A 20,243-nucleotide genomic window follows, 5' to 3' on the forward strand; every position below is an offset into this window, starting at 1 on the left:
GTAATGATTCATGGTTAGATACTTGTTTAAGCGAAGAAGTAGTCTGGGAGAGACTAAGCAAAATTAAGATTAATAAATCACCTGGTCCTGATGGACTTCACCCGAGGGTTCTTATGGAGCTTAGTTCACAACTAGCACAACCCCTATACTTGATTTTCAATAGTTCAATTAGATCAGGCATGGTACCGAAGGATTGGCGTATAGCTGAGGTAGTGCCATTATTTAAAAAGGGATCCAAAATTCATCCGGGAAACTACAGACCAGTTAGTTTAACTTCTATAGTGGGGAAAATATTGGAAGGAATTCTAAGGGATGGCATACAGGAGTATCTACAGTCCGTTAGGATTATTAGCAAGAACCAGCATGGGTTTGTGAGAGACAGGTCATGTCAGACTAACTTAATTAGCTTCTACGAGGAAGTGAGCAATAATCTTGATCAAGGAAAAGCAGTGGATGTGGTCTTCCTAGCATTTGCAAAAGCCTTCGATACAGTTCCTCACAGGAGATTGATGATCAAATTAAAGGAGCTTGGCCTAGGAAAAAATTTGCACATGGATAACCAGCTGGTTGGATAGCAGGGTACAGCGAGTAGTGGTCAACGGGAAGTCCTCAGTAGTCAGCGGAATACCACAAGGGTCTGTACTCGGACCACTACTGTTCAACATATTTATCAATGACCTAGAAATAGGCCTGGAAAGCACAGTGTCAATCTTTGCAGATGATACTAAACTGTGTAAGGTAATTAATTCAGAATTGGATGTGGAGTCCTAGCAGAATGATCTATCTAAACTTGAACTCTGGGCGTCTAAATGGAAAATGAGGTTCAATACAGACAAATGCAAGGTTATGCATTTTGGGACTAAAAACAAACTTGCATCCTACATATTAAATGTAGAACACCTAGGGGAAAGAGAGTTGGAAAAAGATTTGGGGGTATTCATTGATAATAGGCTTTATAACCATACACAATGTCAAAACAAAGTAAAGAAGGCAAGTAAGGTGCTAGCGTGCATAAAAAGGGGAATTGAGACAAGGGACTCGGATGTAATCATGCCGCTGTATAAGGCATTGGTACGTCCGCACCTGGAATATTGTGTTCAGTTTTGGGCACCATTGTATAAAAAAGACATCAGTGAACTCGAAAGTGTTCAAAGGCGAGCTACTAAATTGATTAAAGGCCTAGAAGGACTGGACTATAAGGAAAGACTTACTAGGCTGAATATATATACACTAGAAAAGCGGCGCCTAAGAGGAGATATTATTAATATCTTCAAATATGTAAAGGGACATCACAAAGAGTTATCAGAGGAATTATTTATTAAAAGAACACAGTTTAGGACACGTGGGCACTCGCTGCGACTGGAGGAGAGAAAGTTCCGAACGCAACGGGGGAAAGGGTTCTTCACTGTTAGGGCAATCAGGATGTGGAATTCCCTGCCAGGGAAGGTGGTAATGGCGGGCACTGTAATTGGATTTTAAAACGAACTGGATACATTTCTGAATGAAAAAGCTATCCAAGGTTATAATACTTAAAATATCAAAGTGGTTAATCTGGGGGTAACATGAGTTATAGTAGCGAACTAGTCATAAAACATTATTCAGCAAGTATGTAGAATCATCACAACCTAAAACAGGTTGAACACGATGGGCAATTTGCCTCTATTCAACCTAAAATACTATGTTACTATGTTACTTACAGTATATTTTCCATTACGCAATCTTTGCCTACACATTACTCTGAGAAACATTGTAAAAATGGTTTGGCAGAATTTTCTCCTCATTTTGCATTGATGAACAGAATGTTCTATGTTTCTCCAGCAACCAAGAAAACGTGTTGCAAAGAATTAAACCTATCATTGCTGTTCCACCTAGACTTCTACACCAATCCACCACAGAGCACACTGAAGTGACATAGGGGCTAATTCAGACCTGATCACTCGCTAGGGTTTTTTTAAGCACTGCTGCGAGCAGATAGTCGCCGCCCATAGAGGAGTGTATTTTTGCTTTGCAAGTGTGCGATCGCATGTGCAGCCGAGCGCTACAAAAAAGTTTTGTGCAGTTTCTGAGTTGCCCAGAACTTACTCAGCCACTGTGATCACTTCAGTCTGTCTGGTCCCGGAAATTGACGTCAGACACCTGCCCTGCAAACCCTTGGACACACCTGCGTTTTTCCAAACACTCCCAGAAAATGGTCAGTTGACACCCACAAATGCCTTCTTCCCATCAATCACCTTGCGATCGGCTGTGCGAATGGATTCTTCATACAATCCATCGCACAGCAGCGATCCGCTTTGTACCCGTGCGACGTGCCTGCGCATTGCGGTGCATGCTCAGTTATGACCTGATCGCAGCGCAGCGAAAAAACCTAGCATGTGATCATGTCTAAATGACCCTCATAATCATAATCTGAGCACTATACTTAAGTTATCAGTCTCACAAAATGAATATACTAGCACAGGGGGTATTGTACAGTAGCATTAAATGTACTCCCATTTTTGAAGAATATCTTGCATGTTTTTCCTTCCTACTGCTATGATGGTTTGTTACTACCCAGTTTTGAGGTCGATTCAGACCCTGGTGCTGATGTGCAAAAATCGATATAAAGCGATTTCTGCACATCTGCGCATGCGCCGATACATGCATGTGCAAGGTCCTAAACTGCATTCTCTTCAGAATGCAACCTGGAGGTGGATGGGAATGGTACATCGATGCTGCATTTTGTGGGCATCGATGCTCCATTTTAGGGGTGTGATCCGGACAACACAGGCGTATCTGGACCATTTCCGGGGCAAGCCATGGCGGCTGTGACATCACACACAGCAGCTGCGACCCTTACCATGGCAGGTATCCGTCTGCCTTCACAGCTAGGCTGTGCAGGCAGAGAGCTACTCTAAACATGCGAAAGCATAGCCATTGTGCTATGCTCTTGCATGTCTGTGGAGGGGCTGGATCCAGCATGCGGGCGGAATTGCACTGTGCTGGGCGACCACCGCATGTCACAGAAATTGATAGTAGATGTGCATTTTCTCGCACATCTATGATCAGGTCTGAATTAGGCCCTTTGTTTTATCATTGTTTCCAATTGTAAAGTGCAATGGAATTTTCTGCATAAATAAAAAATGTTTTCACACTGTGCTGGAAACAAGTTTGTGCAAGTACGGGCAATGCTATACACATTTAGTTGATACTTCACTTTCAACTAAAGAGAGATACAGTAACAGGAATAAGTTTTTGCCCCCTTCCTTATTTCTTTTAGTTTTGCATATTTGTCACACTTACTGTATTTGTTTCAGATCTTCAAACAAAACTGACTAACAAAGACAATTTAAAAAAAACACAAGAAACATTTTTTAAGTAATCATTTCATTTATTGAGGGGAAAAAAAGTTATTCAACACCTATATCACCTATGTGAAAAATGAATTACCCCCCTTATTCTTATAACTGGTTGCAACACCTGTAGCAGCAACAACTGCAACCAAATGCTTCAATAACTGAAGATCACTCTTTTACATCACTATGGAGGATTTTTGTCATACTCTATTGAAGGTCCTGCCACAGCATCTAAATTGGATTCAAGTCAGGAATTTGAATAGGCCACTCCAAAATCTTAATTTTGTTTCTTATGAGCCATTCAGGGGTGTACAGTACTTGCTCTTGTGCTTCACGCCTTGTCTTGCTACATAACCCAATTGCACATGAGCTTCAGATAATAGACTGATGATCTGACATTCTCCCTCAAAAAATTCAGGTAGGGAGCAATATTCATGATTCCATGAAGCAGAAAAACATTCACCATACCAACACACTACCACCACCATGTTTGACTGTTTTTATGATGTTCTTATTGCGGAATGTTGTGTTAGCTTTATGCCAGATGTAACAAGATCCATGTCTTCCAAATAGCAAAATTCTTCACAAAATTAACTCAAAATGCTTGGGAGTTATTAATGTGTTTTTTGGCAAATGTGAGACAAGCATTTATGTTCTTCTTCTGTTTATGGTGGAATCATGAATGCTGAGATTAATTTAGTGTATATGAGCGAGGCCTGCAGTTCCTTAGATGTTTGACTGGGTTCTTTTGTTAATTCCTGGAAGAGCAGTTGATGCACTCTTGGACCAATATTGGTAGGCTGGCCACTTGTGGGAAGAATAATGTAGAAATATAAAATTTGATTGCAGATTAGAACCACTTGGCCCATTTGGTCTGCTTCTTTTTTATCTTTTTTGTAACCTCAACCCCATTTGATTCTTAGTTTTTTTTGTAAGGATATTCTTAAAGTTTAAATTGCTTTATTGTCTTAGGGGGTAATTCCAAGTTGATAGCAGCAGGAATTTTATTAGCAGTTGGGCAAAACCATGGTGATCATTCCGAGTTGTTTGCTATTTTTTTCGTTCGCACAGCATATGCGCAAAAATGCGAATATGTTCCACAATAGCGAATATCCGCCCCAATGCATTTCTGCAATTTCATATGCAGTAGTACACAAAGTAGGCGTATGCCAAATGACATCGCACTAATGCGAACCCATCGCATTACCACAAACCTCATCATAAAAATCCTAACTTCTCGTAGATTTACATTCCTCTTAAAATTGCACACGCTTTTGCTAAAAAATGCACAGCAATGTTTTTTTTTAAAGTTAAATTACACCTTTTAGTTCAAACTCCACAAGCCATCTGCAATTAAGAAACCAATTAGTGTAATGAATGATAATGGTCATGATCAATTAAGTCTTCAAAGAATACCAGAATAACACTTTGTAGGCATAATTGTACATAAACATTTAAATTAAGAATTTAAAAATATAGATGTGGTAAATGTGTAAATGCAAAAAATAAGGTAAAAAATACCCAAAGGTATTCGGGCGCTATGAGGCGAGTTGCTTGGCTAAGCAGCAGCCAATATTACGGGGAAGTCACTCCCTAGAGGAAACTGCAAGAAAGAAGGAGGCTGCGCTGTCAGAGGAAAGAACAATGTCATTCACTGAATGTGTAATTTTTAAAACAATTTATTAAAAAGCAATAACTCATTAAAAAAACAGTATTCTGTGCAAGATAATATGCCAAATATATGCAAAGAATGGATTTTACTAATTATATGCAAAGGATGGAGTTTACCCAAAGTATTGGTTCAGGACTGATGGTTTATATTCTATAGGATCCGTTCCATATTTTGCCCATGAATGATATGTCCAGTTATAATCCACTGTAGAAAGTCCCTTTTAGATGGTAATTTAAGAGAGTCCATAAAAAAGTTCCATATGCCGCTAGAGGGTTATTGCAATGTCCCATAAATGGTGAATACCTCATGCAGTGCGGAGATAGGATGATGCCTCTCTAGGACTCCTCTGGATAGCTGGTAAACGGTTTGGGCAGGTTCGGGTCCAATTCAAAGATGTCCTGTTCCAAAGGGTAAATACCTGACGCGTTTCGCTGCATAGACCTTGCAGCTTTTTCTTGCAGATGTGGTACATGTGCCTGTTTTTTTTTTTTTTGGTGTAGAGGTGTAGTGTGTTAAAAAATGTGTTAACATGTTTTTTTAAACAATAAGCTCCTATCGTTTTTTTAGTTTTTTGTTTGTGTAATTTTACTGAACTATTCTTAAATAAGATGTGTGAAGTGTTGTAGGTCAGCAATTTATGCATGCAAATCTGCTTTTTCTATATAGCATTAATAAACACAACACCCGCTTAACTTCAAAAACAAATGTATTTTTTTTAAACACTAATGTAAATAATAAAAACAAAAAAAAATTAGAAAAACTTTTCTAATTTTTCTAGGTCCTCAATGACGGCCCTCAGGTTCCCTTTAAGGCGCCACATCTGAAATGAAGAGGCAAAGAAAACATTACTAACTTACTCACATTACCTATTATACAAGCAATGCACAAAGCACACTTTAATGCAGGCATGTCCAAACTGTGGCCCTCCAGCTGCTGTGAAACTAGATATACCAGCATGCCTTGACACATTTTTCCGGCCAAAGAATGCTAAAGCTGTTTCAGGGCATGCTGGGATGTGTAGTTTCTCCACAGCTGGAGGGCAGAAGTTTTGACAGGCCTGCTTTAATGGCAAAGTGACTACATCATGGATGTTTAAATGAGAAAACAGTAGCAGAAAAACACAGAAGCCTGCTCAGCAATGTTTTCAATGTCACATTTTTCATTGTAAAAGTGTGCCACACCATGGCATACATTTACTAAGATGGGAGTTCAATTTAAGATGGGACGTTGTCCCTAGCAACCAATCAGATTCCACTTATTATCTTCTAGAAGGTGCCAAATAAATGAGAAGTATAATTATCTGGTTTGCTATGGGCAACATCCCAGCTTCAATCGAACTCCCATCTTAGTAAATGTAAGCCCATGCTGGGATTCATTCACATCTGGAGTGAAGCAGACTTTTCTTTTTTGTTGTTGGCCCTGCATCATCACACTGCATATCAACATCTTCAGAAGGACAACATATCCTAGCATGCCCACACTCCCTGAAAGCCTGACTTACTACATAAGGTGAAACAGGTTATTTTATAAGAAATTAATCATTTTTGGAGTGTAACTTTCACAACACAAATCACTGTGTCCTTAGCCGTGCTAACAAAGTGAAGCATGCGAGTTGAATGTGCTAATATTCAGAATACCCAGGCACAGGTGTAAAAGACCAACAACATACTAAACTCCACTCAGGTCTAACTGTTTCACTGACAACCTAGCACATAAAAACCATGTTGTCCTGGCAACCCTGTCGACATAATGAGTGTCGACCTAGAGTGGACACCCTAAACATTGCAGACATAGACACTGTACATCTAATGATACTCACACAAATGTAAATGCAACATCCATACCATGATGAAGAACACAAACATTTTTCCATGGCCAAAGATGGGCCACAGTACAACACTGCATGTATTGGAATTTGAATTTAAACTAGGTAACAAATACATGTAAAATGTGTAAAATCGTACTCTCATCTGGCACTTGCACAGCACCTTCCATATCCTCAGGGGCTTCTGCTGCCCATTCACTGGGTGGGGAAGGAGGCTGGATGGGGGAAGGAGGCTGGATGGGGGGTCTCATTGAGAAGGGGAGGGGGGCGGAAAGGGTGTTTGGCCAACAGAGGGGGAGGGGGCCAGATAGGGGGAGGTGGCAGAGTGGTGGTTTGGCCTACAGAGGGGGAGGGGGACAGAGAGCGGTATTAGTAAAGAGAGGGGGAGGGGGGCAGAGAATGTGATTGAGAAAGATAGGCTGATTGGGGCAAAGAGGGGGATTGGGCCACAGAAGGGGAGGGGGCCTGAGAAGGGGATAGGGAAAGAGAGGGGGAGGGTGGCGGAGAGGGGGATTGGGCCACAGAAGGGGAGGGGGGCTGAGAAGAGGATGGGGAAAGAGAGGGGGAGGGTGGCGGAGAGGGGGATTGGGCCACAGAAGGGTAGTGGGCCTGAGAAGGGGATGGGGAAAGAGAGGGGGAGGGGGCGGAGAGGGGGATTGGGCCACAGAAAGGGAGGGGGGCTGAGAAGGGGATGGGGAAAGAGAGGGGGAGGGGTGCAGAGAGGGGCTTGGGGCCACAGAAGGGGAGGGGGGCTGAGAAGGGGATTGGTCCGGTCTTTGCCCCGCAGCTTGCCGTTGTGCTTGCCCTAGAATGACATATGTAATATTTAGTTTGTGGATTTAAAAATTAAACCAACAGCATTTTAATATTACACTGTTCTGTCCCATGTTAAAGACACGGGTAAATTTACTAATGTTTTGTTTTTGAAAGAACTGGTGATGTTGCCCATAGCAAACAATCTGATTATACTTAACATTAATCAAGCTGCTTCTAGAAGATAATAGATAGAATGTGATTGGTTGCTATAGGCAACATCACCAGTTCTAAAAAACTCCCACCTTAGAAAATTTCAACCACAGAGCAAGTTATTGGGTTCTGTCACCAGCCTGTGTAGCAACTCAGTACAACATTCACTTTTTCAGAAGTACTTTGCAACACAGTCAGTACTGCTTGCCATAACCACACACACTGTGTAATGTTTGTTCTACAATAGTACATTGTCAGTGTGCTAATTTTCACACTATATAACTTAGTGTAAATATGCAAGTTTTGCATTAAAAGTGTCTGCTAATAATCTTATTGTTATTTAATGTAATTTGAAACTTACTGCGCCTACGTCTGTTGCGGATTTGTTGGCGGAGTTCCGCCAACAGGTCCGGTGTGCGACGGCGGAGGCTGCTCCAGCGCCTTTCAAGTTGTATGATAGTGCGTCTGGTCTGGGTGCGGTTGCGGAGTATGTGGCGGACCTCCGCGTAGGTCTCGCGCTTTATCCTATTGGGGATAAAGGGCCCTGCGCGGCCTACGTGGCGGTCCATTACTGCGACCAACACGCGCAGCTCACGGTGGCTAAATGCAGCTGCGCGCATGGTGCCAATGGCGTTTTCCATATATGGGCTTATATTTATAGTGTATGGTGGCATGTGATTGGTTGTAAATTTATGGTGTCATCTAATATACTTTATTGATGTGTGCATTACTGTGAAGGACAGTGGGTACAGTTCGCAATAGCGGAAATTCGCAGCCGCGGAAGAACAAGGAAAAAAATCATTCACTCACAATTACACTCACACACACTCACATACACACACACACACACACACAATCACTCACTCAAAATCACTCACTCACAATCACACTCACATACACAAACACACACTCACAATCACACACACACACACTCACTCACACACACACTCACATACACACACACTTATAGAAAAGTAATTGTTACAATCTGTGTACTCACCACATTTGTCAATAACAATCAGCTGCACAAAGTCACCAAGTTTTCGACATTTAGGATCATATGTTGTGTAATTTGTAATGTAAACAGATGCACAAGCCAAAACCAAACAAAAAAACAAAATGTAAAAATTAATTAACACAATTATCCAAAAACAAATTAATTCGACATTAATAAAAAAAAACATTGTCAACAACAAGATTGGATCAAAATACATGATAAGAATATTTCAGATTTTTCACATAAACAAAGAATAATATAGACTCACACACACAAAAAAAAAGAACTTTAGCAAGCTATCTAAATGACATCAGACCAAAATTACAATACAAATACAGAGACTTTGGGAAAATGAGAATAAATAAGGTAAAAATCAAAATACCTGAAATAATCACGGACAATTCGTGCCCTTATTTCATTCCCCCACCGGGACACACTCCCCCCACCGATTGTCCGGCCAACCCCTGGCTCCTCATCAGGCAATTCCTCCGTTTGAGGAAGCTGTACGCGACTCCTTACAGCGATGTTATGTAGAATAGCGCACAGGACCACAATTTTACTTACCATCTCCGGCGAATACATGATGTCGCCACCAGTGCGGTGGAGCACACGAAAGCGCCCTTTAAGGACACCAATCGTGCGCTCCACCAGCTGTCTAGTGGCAGTAAGCGCAGAGTTAAATGCCGTCTGTGGTCCTGGCCTGGGTTTACTGTAAGGAGTCATGAGCCAGGGGGTGCAAGGATATCCACGGTCTCCTGTTTGATAAGATGAAAAAATCAAAAGTATAATTGTAAATAAAAAAAATAAAAAAATATGACTGTTCCAAACATTGAAACAAAAAAACTCACCCAATAACCACATGTCTTGTCCTTCCATCGATCTCAATCTCTGCCATATCCCTGATTGTCTAATGACATGTGCATCATGGGAGTTCCCTGGGAACTTAGCATTCAGGGACAGGATCTGGAGGGATGGCCCACAAACAACCATTACATTCAGAGAATGAAACAGTTTCCTGTTTCTGGAAATTTCTTCATTATGTCTTGGTGTTACAATAGCTACATGTGTGCCATCCACAACCCCAATAACGTGTGGGAAGCGACTACCACCTTCATGAAATTGCCGCTTCACCACATCCAGGGCACCAACATCCAAAGGCATTGATATAAATTGCTTGACTCTTTTGATGAAAGCCTGGCTGACACGCCGCAGGACCTTACTGAACTGGCCCTGCGACATGATAACCAGATCTCCCACCACATGCTGATACGATCCAGTGGCAACAAAATGTAACACAGCAAGGAATTGTGTCAATGCTGGTATTGCTGTAGTATACCTAATGGATTGTTCTAGATCACTCTCTATTATGGAGAGAGTGTCTAGGATTAGATGAGGCGGCAGTCTGTATCTGCGCAACACAACATCATCAGGCATCCCAAAAAGAAGGACACGGGTACGGAAAATTGGTGGCCTAGCACGCCTCCATTGCCTTGGATGATGAGGAGCCGGTTGGGGTTGGAGGGCTTGCGCCGGTTGGGGTGGGAGTGGTTCTGTGGGTTGGGGTGGGAGTGCTTCTGCTGCCACATGAATAAACATCACCAACTTAAAATGAAGGTAAGAATCATGTTACAAACATTTTTTAAAACTACACACATTGTCATCCATAATCAAATTCAAAGTGTATGGGTGTTAACTTACTGCTTGTGCGTACTCCATTTCTTCAATATTTAATTAGGGACCAAAAACACATAATTGGATAAAAAAGAACTCTAAAATTAGCTAATTAGCTCCAACATAGGTTAACATCACAAATCATAAATAATTAGAGATATCAACCCTACCCATATAATTAATGCAACAATATACTGTATACAAAATAAGTATGACTCATTTTAAAAAATAAATCTAATTAAAATTAAACAACACAGAAAACACATATCCCCCAAAAAATGGGGGTCCTTTAGTAGCAAATACTGAAAAAATCAGCCCTACTTTGTCAAAAGTAAATGCTTTGTAAACAAACAAATAAGACACCTACAAGAGAGAGAAATGGACTATAAGAAATCAGATACACACTTGCAACAAACACACAGCAGGATACACAGGGATAGGCAACTTACCTGCTCAATAAATGAACGCTCAAATTGGGAGCAAAAAACCAAACCAAAACTGCCGACTTGGCCTGAAAATAAATGTGGTGACAAACACCACTGAGACACCTACAAGAGAGAGAAATGGACTATATGAAATCAGATACACACTTGCAACAAACACACAGCAGGACACACAGGGATAGGCAACTTACCTGCTCAATAAATTCAGCCTCCAAATTGGTCAGAAAATACAACCCAAAAAAGGCCTACTTGGCAAGAAAAAAAATGAGGATTATAAATCCAACAATGAGACACCTACAAGAGAGAGAGAAGGTCTATAAGAAATAAAGTCTACACTCGCAACAATAGAACAGACACAATGTAAATGACAGGTCCCAAAAATATTACATAGTACATGAGATTAAATTTATATGCAAACACATTATCCACCAAAATACTAATACCCAGTTTAAAACAATACAAACAACCATTGCACACCCATACATACTTGGTCTGTTAATATCCTAATTTAGGAATAGTAACAAAATTACAGTTGCATAAAATAAGCACTACGCAACACAACATTAAAACATTTGCAAGCAAACAAACGCACATCTGTCTGCAATATACTGAAACAGAAACTCACTCAGAAATGTTAGAGCAAACACGACCACCTTGTATGAAACTGGACAAAACTGCATCTGGCATCATACACCCACTCACACAGGCTGCAAAGCTGGCTTTTAAATAGGCTGGACAATTACTGGAAGTATTCGCATAATTGACACCTGTGCGAATTACCGCACTGGACACGCAGCTATAAATCGCTAGACACCTGTGCAAACACACATGCCACCAGCAACATGGCTACTCGTGAGCAGATGGCAGCACAGATGGAACGCGTGCAGCAGCAGATGTCCGCTTTGACACATAGGCGCCTAGCGCTGCGGAAGCAGATGTTAGAAACAGCAAGTTTGGAAGTTGAAGTAGCAGGACCCAGTACTGTACAAACTCCATCTTCTGATAACCAGGAGTTAGGAGTGAATCCCCTGCCAGACATAGATACTGGGGTAACTGAGGGAGATTCCGGAATACCATCTCAAACACAAACTACACAAGCAGCTAGTGAAGAGGAAGATGGTGAGGAGGGACAAGACGATAGCTCACAGGCTACATAAAAAAAAGACAGCCCGCCTTCACTAAGAGGGAGTTACGTGTTTTGGTCACACAGGCCATGTCCAAAATTCATCGAGGACCAAAAAACATGGGTGCTGCATCCAAAGAGCGAATCTGGAGGGACATCACTGATTCTGTTAATGAAGTTGGCTCAATAGTCCGCACATCACAGGAAGTTAGAAGACGGTAAGTGTATATTGACACACCATTTTCTGAGCCAAGTATTATTAAAACCTTAGTGATGTTGCCTATAGCAACCAAATACATAACATGTGTACTATCAATTAAAGCAAGTATTCATAACTTCTCTGTACTTTGCCCCTATTTCTCATCACATATGTAGTTGGGCCGACTTCAAATCCCACCTGAAGGGCAAGAGGTCTGCGGAGTGGAATGCCTCGAGGGCAACAGGGGGAGGTCCCGCTGCCACTGTGGAGTACACAGATCTTGAGGAGATGGCGATGGAGTGTGTGAGTTACGAGGAGGGGGTTGGGGTGTCTCATATGGACACGGACCTGCCTGAAATACTGATGGCACATGACTTGCCAGGTAAGTTTACACACAGATTCCTAAGCAAATAATTTACTGGTACAAAAAGTCTCATGTTGTTTTTTTCTACTCTTTTTCCACTTATTCTAATTTTTGCTTTGAACATAACACAGCACAGGTGGGTGAGCAGGTAGAGTCAGAGGAGGGTTATGTGGCTGAGGCTGAGGTAAGGGGACCTAGTGTCTCTGGCACTGTGCGACCACAAATTCCATCCATCCAGATTCCAACTGGGCCCCCCACCCAACCCTCTGCTATCCCGGACATCCTGTCTCAAATTGCAAGGTATGGTGAGAGCCTGAATGCTTTTCAAGACAGGATGATCCAGGAGGTTAGCCAGATACCTGTACGGCTCACTGAGCACAGAACCAGTGTGGAGCAAGGTGTAGCTAAACTCTGCCAAGGTCTGGCAGAGATCAGGCAGGGCCAAGAGCAACTCGCCTCCTCCTTACAAAGTATTGCCAATTCCATTCTACAAGGGCTCCAGGACATCGCTGTCTCCCTTGCCCACAGTGGCAGAGAGCCAGCCACATCTGCTCCCTCCCCTCCCTCTGCCCAGGAAGAACATCCCACTGGGCAGGGCCCTCGAAGGTCGCTTCGCAGACCGAGCCGTGAAGAACTATATCAGGCGGGTAAAAAGAAGAGAAAGTGATGTCTCTCCAGATGGGCAGCACCCATGTTTTACATGTTGCCTCAATGTTTTTTTTATATTTTTGGCTTGTGTGGCCAGAATGTACAACTCCCTCATAGTGAAAGGGTATATTTGTGTTTCTTTAAATTGTAGCCTGTGAGTTATTTTCGTGTACACCTGAGCCATCTTCCTCTTCCTAGCGTGCTGTGTATGGTTGTGTTTGTGTGTTGGTTCCAGAATCGACCTCAGTTCCCCTAAAAGTTTCGTCTGGCTGGGGGTTCACAGCATATACTTATTAAATATTAAACATCTTATTTTGTCAGAAGATGGTGTTACCATAGTACTGGGTTCTGCTATGTGAATTTTGTCAGTGGCATCTGCTTGTTGCTATGTCCATCTTTGTATGTGAAGCTCATCTGTAGCCATGTTGCGTTTCTGATGTAATATATTTTTAGTAGTAAAAAAATATTGATTACAAAATTGTTTGTGTGTTTTATTAAAGGTTATGCACTATGGAAAACTTAGCCCTGTAAACTGTAGCATGGCATATAGACATGTGTGGAACAAGGGAACAATCAGAATATTCATGCAAACATTGCATAAAATCATTTTAAACAAGTATGCCTTGCACAACACTTAACTGGGCATATAAAAAAAAAAATTAAAATAGGACCTTGGGTTACTAGGGGCAACATGACATAATATTAGATATGGACACATAATCACACAAAATTTAAATTTATTAAAAAAAAAAAACATTAAGTGTAGGCTGCATTATGTTGTTCATGTTATTTGGTATGTACAAAGGAATATGTCTATGTCGATAACATTTAGCTGATGTAGTTTCTAACTTGGGTTATTCACACTTGATTGCATTTGCTAGTATTAAAGAAAAAATTACAACATCCATTTAACATCAATGTTTATTTTGCAAGTCAAATCAATAATGCATTATTTGGCAGCGTGTCAGATTTGTAGGTGCTAACAAGCAAAATGTTATGTGTCCAGACAATTGCTGTTTGTAGTCTTTTGGCAGAGCAGTGTTTGGCAAGTAATTGGACAACAGGTGAATTAATTTGCTAAATAATTGCTAATTAGGGCAGACACACTTGTAACAGTACTTCGCAAGTGCAGAGTAACTGCAGACTTACTCCTCGGCTGCGACAAGATAGCGAACATTTGTTGTGTACATTTTACCATAGAATACGCAATTCTGCTCAAAACACGCCTACTGCTGGTTGCATACTCCCACACTAGCCGCCTACTTTCACGCCCATTTCGTAAGATAGCGAAGCCGAGCCTCTGTCACGCCTCCGTCACTCCCTGTTTTCGGTGCTGTAATATGAGCAGATTTTCAGTTAGTCATTTTGCACAAGCGTCGTATCGCTCCCTTTGCGCATGCGCAGTGCAGCATGTGCGCATGCGCAGTTTGTGGAATTACGCAATTTGCGATGCGATGAACTGCTGCAAACAACTCGGAATGAGGGCCCATGTGCACTGCAGGGGATGCAGAAATAACATGTGCAGAAAGAGTTAGATTTGGGTGGGTTATTTTATTTCTGTGCAGGGTAAATACTGGCTGCTTTATTTTTACACTGCAAATTAGATTGCAGATTGAACACACCACACCCAAATCTAACTCTCTCTGCACATGTTAAATCTGCCTCCCCTGCAGTGCACATGGTTTTGACCAACTGCTAACAAAATTCCTGCTGCGATCAACTTGGAATTACCCCCTTAGTCTCTAACCCCTCTGATGTGTGGATATTCCACCTATCAATGATCTTTTCTGTAAAATTATTTTTCCTCAAGTTACCTCCTTCCAATTTGATCATGTGTCCTCATATTCTAATACTTCTCTTCCTTTAATAAAATGTCTCCCTCCTGTACTTTGTAAAAACAATTGATATACTGTATATGAAAGTTTGTATCATGTCATCCATTTCTCTTCTATGCTCCAAGCTGTACATATTAAGATCTTTTAGTTTTCCTGGCAAATCTTGTGGTGTAGACCATGCACAATTTTAGTAGCCCTTCTTTGTACAGCCTCTAATGTATTTATATGCTTCTGAAGTTATAGCCTCCAGAACTGAACAGAGTGTTCTAGATGAGGCAGTATCAATGACTTATATACAATAGTTTTATTATTACTTCTTTTCTTTCTTTCTTTCTTTCTTTCTTTCTTTCTTTCTTTCTTTCTTTCTTTCTTTCTTTCTTTCTTTCTTTCTTTCTTTCTTTCTTTCTTTCTATCTTTCTTTCTTTCTTTCTTTCTTCAACTGATTCCTCTTCCTATGCAAACAAGCATCTGACTTGTCTTCCCCATTGCTTTATTCCACTGCTTACTTGCCTTTAAAGGTGCATACACATGGTGAAATATTGACTAGCTCCAAATTTGACTTTGCAATTTCCCCTGAACTCCTGGAGCCCGGAACCACCGATATTGACTATCTTTACTTGAGATTTTGACTACGTGAGATTTTGACAAAGTGCCAGTTTTGACTATACTATGTACTAGATTGTACACAATATAGTCAAGATTGACTTGCCTGCACAGTCTATCTTTTCTTGCGATACCGACCCCACAGGAGTGCGCATCAGTATAGCAAGTTGTGTATATGTGGTGCAATTTGCACTAGCTTTCCATACGTTTTAACTATAAAGTCAAAATTGTAAAGTTACATTGCACCGTGTGTATGCATCTTAAGTCACCTGAAATAGTGACTCCTACTGTAGATTCCTTTTCTCCCCAATAGTTATCATTAACGTGTCATTAAAACTATATTTAGCTTTTTGGTTTTTTAAAACCAAGCCTCAATTATTTGTTTCATCCCTCCTCCGGGCGTGTCCATGCTTTTGCATAATTTTGTGTCATCTGCAAAAAGGCATACTTTTACTTTGATACCATTTGCAATGTCCCTAAAAAACAGGGGTACATCACTTGCTTCACCACTGTTTCAAGTTTTCCCATTTGGATATAATAGCTGTGGTTTGCTGGCTTTTTTATCTTTTCCAGACAGATAACTTTCTTTATCATCTCTTCTGGAATTTCTTCTGTTTGCGGCATACTGTGCTACTTGTTGAAACCTTGTAGCCAACTTCTATTTTAATGATGTTTAAATTTAACAGGGCTGGCAGAAATCAAGCATGATTGTGTCTAGTGCAATTCAACCCAAATCAAATCAATTTTGGTTAATTGTTTGAATAATTAATTGTGAACGCAATTACTATTTCATACAAAGCCAATTGGTGTTGGAAACTGTGCCTTTTTCTCTCAATAAATGAAATTATTTAAACTGTATTTTGTGTTTACAATATTGTATGAAGATCTGAAACAATTAAATGTGACAAAATAAAAGAAATAAGGAAGGGGTAAAAACTTTCATATAGCTGTAATTGGAATATAATTGGGCTTTCTTATTAAAGAAATGTTTAGTGAGGTTATGTTCGATTGTGGTCTAAGCAGATTTGGATTGAAGCATAAACATGCGTAGCATATCATTTTCACCAAGTACAGTCTGGTACAAGTGCGGACTGATGATGCTGGCAATGATAATGATGATGATGATGATAATGATTATCAAACTAAGCCTATGGATAATGGTGGTCTGTCCGTAACCTAATATACAACTACATATGTAGTTGTATATTATTTCACAATGGGGTGACCACCTATCACCACACCCAGCAGCAGCTTAGAGAACCAGCTCAGTTCTAGCGCCTGATTTGTATCAATTCATTGACATCGTTTTTTCTGTCTGTCCATAACATGCATATATGCATTTGGATGGATATATGCATTCAGTTCTGTGTACACAATGCAGTAAAAATTGTGGTTAAGTTGTGTTCAACTCTGCATCTGCTTCTCAGTGTGGAGTGGCCATAATGAGGGAAAGCAATATATGTAATTAGTATGTAATCACATCTAAGGTTGCAAATGCGAAACTAACAGTCAGTAAGCCCAGCGAAAGTGAGCTCATGTAGTTCTGATAGTTCTTCACTATATTACAACAGCAACAAAACAGATATATAGATAGATAGATAGATAGATAGATAGATAGATAGATAGATAGATACAAACATACATACATACATACATACATACACCTACACACATGGAATACATACGATATCCTGTCTACTGGGATGCCTGCTGTCACAATACCGACAGTGGCATTCCAGAGATTAAGATCACAACTATACAGGAATCTAACCTTGATTGCTGTCCCCCCTACCCTAACCCATCTTTTCCGAGGCCTGACCCTAACCCTCCCCACCCCACAGCCTTACCCTAACCTCTCCAGTGGTGCCTAACCCTGACCGTCCCTCCCTGCAGCCTAAACCTAACCCTCCCTACTCTGCAGCCTAACCCTAACCCCCTACACTGCAGCCTAACCCTCCAACCCCCACAGCCTAACCACAACCTTACCCCCACAGCCTAAACTTAACCCTTCCCCCAATGGCTTAGCAGTGTAAAATTGCAGTGCCAGCTTAATCGGGATTCCGGCATTTGGCATCCCGGTGCCGGCATTGCTGTCCATATCGAGATGCCTGCATTGGCATTCCTATCAGTTGCAGGGATGCAGGCATTGGCATTCTGACTGTCTTAATGCTGAATGCTGGCATCTTGACTGCATCTCATACATACATCTACACACATACATACACACATACAGACATACATACTGTATATACTTTTTTTTACATATATAACACACAATGCATATAAATTGTACAGAATTACACGTAACACCTTACACCTTAACAATTAGCAATAACTGCCAAGACAATATGCTTTCATGGATAGATGCTAGTTCTTAACATCATGAAACTAGAGTACTAATGTCAAGGATGCCTAGCCCTGGAATGGAGCAGAGGACACAGCATAGAAAGGTGGTTGCCCTTTAAAAATGCACCCTCCTAATGCCGTGTGCTTATAAAATGGCTCTGTAGCTTAGATGGCCTCCACCAGCAACCAACATATAGTCATACACCAGTGGGTGGCTCGTGAACTAACAGGGATATGAACAGCATTGCCCAAGTGGAGCTAGGTAGAGAGTGACAGTCTCTGCAGAAATGTCTCTTCTCCAGTGAGGGTGATGGCATGGGAGTTGGGAGCAGGGGCGTATCTACCCATTGGCGAGGATGGCAAGCGCCAAGCAAGTAGAGGTGTGGACTGGTGGTGCCACCCACGGCCAGGGGGTAGTCTCACATTTTAGAGGCAGAACCATTCCTCCCTTCCCCGTGTAGTTCCTCACCCGCAGTAGCGCCCGGCAAAAACTACAGCAGGCAATAGCAGCAGCTAGTGTTATTTGCGCTGGTGTCCGGCGGCTCCACACAGCACTACAATAAAGAAACTGCATAAACCACAGCTCCTGGCAGCCCTTGGAGCTGTGAGCTCTGACAGCAAGGGCTGCCGGGAGCTGTAGTTTATGAAGAGTTTCTTTACTGTAGTGCTGTGCGGAGCTGCTGGACACCAGCACAAACAACACTGGCTGCCACTACTGCCTGCTGTAGTTGTTCCAGGCGTCACTGTGGGTGAGGAACTGCATGGGGCATGGGGAAGACTGGTGCAGCCTCAACAGTGAGAATATTTTATATATATATATATATATATATATATATATATATATATATATATACTAGCGTAGGGCCGGCACTCCTCTGTAAGGTAATTGCTGCGCTGGTGCCCTCACATGTACAGCTGTACAATCATATAGAGTCCAACGTGCGGCACTCAGCTATCAAGAAAAAACACTGGAAACCAGTAGCGTTTAACAACGTTTCAGTGCCCGTAAGCACTATCGTCAGGTTTATAAAGCACAAACAAACAGTTACATACCTTTTATACATAACCACCCGTGAACACTGCCATGCCGGGAGTCCCAACGACTCCTCCTCCTTTCCGGCTGGTTTCTCCTCACAGGAGAATAGTAGTACTAACAGTGATTCAGAACCGACAACCTCTGGATCAGCTCCTTCGGGTGCGCAAACCTGGGCAAAATTCTTGGCAAAAAACGGAAAACAACAAGGAGGGGGGGCCAAAATAAAAGGATCCGACCCAGCAAAGAAACCACCGGTATCAAGGAAGAAATAATACTGAATTTATCTTCTTATGATCTGTCTCAATCAGAACGATCTTTACTAAGTAAAGGCCTCTCCTATATTCCTACTGCCTATTTTGACGACTTCAAGTGGCAACAAGAAAAACATCAACTATTTAGAAAATTGAAAATCAAAGAATTTTTCAATAAACCTACAAAACCAGAGGAAGCTGTTTCAGTAAACCCTATTCCTGAACAACTAAGAAAAATTATCCCAAAGTCGACATTTGATCCAAATACTAACAACCCCAGTCTTAAGACATTTATGCGTCTAGTAGATAAAGAAATTCAAAGTGTGACAGTACGGCCAAAAGAGATACACCCTAATTTAACTCCGGATGAAAGGAGAGCCATACAAACTCTCTCTAAGAACTCTAATTTAATTATATGACCGGCAGACAAAGGCGGGGCGATCGTCCTACAGGACCTTCAAGATTACCGCAAGGAAATTTTACGTCAGCTAAACGATGGGGAGACCTATAAAGAATTACCTGGAGACCCTGTGGATATGTTCCAAAAAGAATTGGGGTTAATTTTGTCAACAGCGGTATAAGAGGGCATTATAGAGCAAAAATTGGCTGATGCGCTATTACCAAAGTACCCCATAGCCCCACTTTTATACACACTCCCCAAGATACACAAGGGGGTAACCCCTCCACCGGGACGTCCTATTGTCTCGGCAAGAGGATCTTTGTCACAGCCGATATCCACCTATTTGGACTCGATTCTTTAGCCGTTGGTGCAACGGCATAAGAATTTCCTTCTGGACACAACTATGTTTCTGAACAAACTGACCACACTGCACGAGATTCCGGAGGGTTCTTGGATGATTAGTGCAGATGTGGTCAGCTTGTACACGGTTATACCTCATAATATCTGTTTACAGGCTGTAAAATGTTTCTTA

At 41.4% G+C, this 20,243-nt stretch overlaps 1 pseudogene; it reads left to right on the forward strand.

Moving 5' to 3' along the window:
* Nucleotides 1-20,243, forward strand: part of LOC134934600 (uncharacterized) — a 71,222-nt pseudogene that overhangs the window by 209 nt on the left and 50,770 nt on the right.

Source organism: Pseudophryne corroboree, chromosome 6 (assembly GCF_028390025.1).
Source record: "Pseudophryne corroboree isolate aPseCor3 chromosome 6, aPseCor3.hap2, whole genome shotgun sequence".
Taxonomy (NCBI): Eukaryota; Metazoa; Chordata; class Amphibia; order Anura; family Myobatrachidae; genus Pseudophryne; species Pseudophryne corroboree.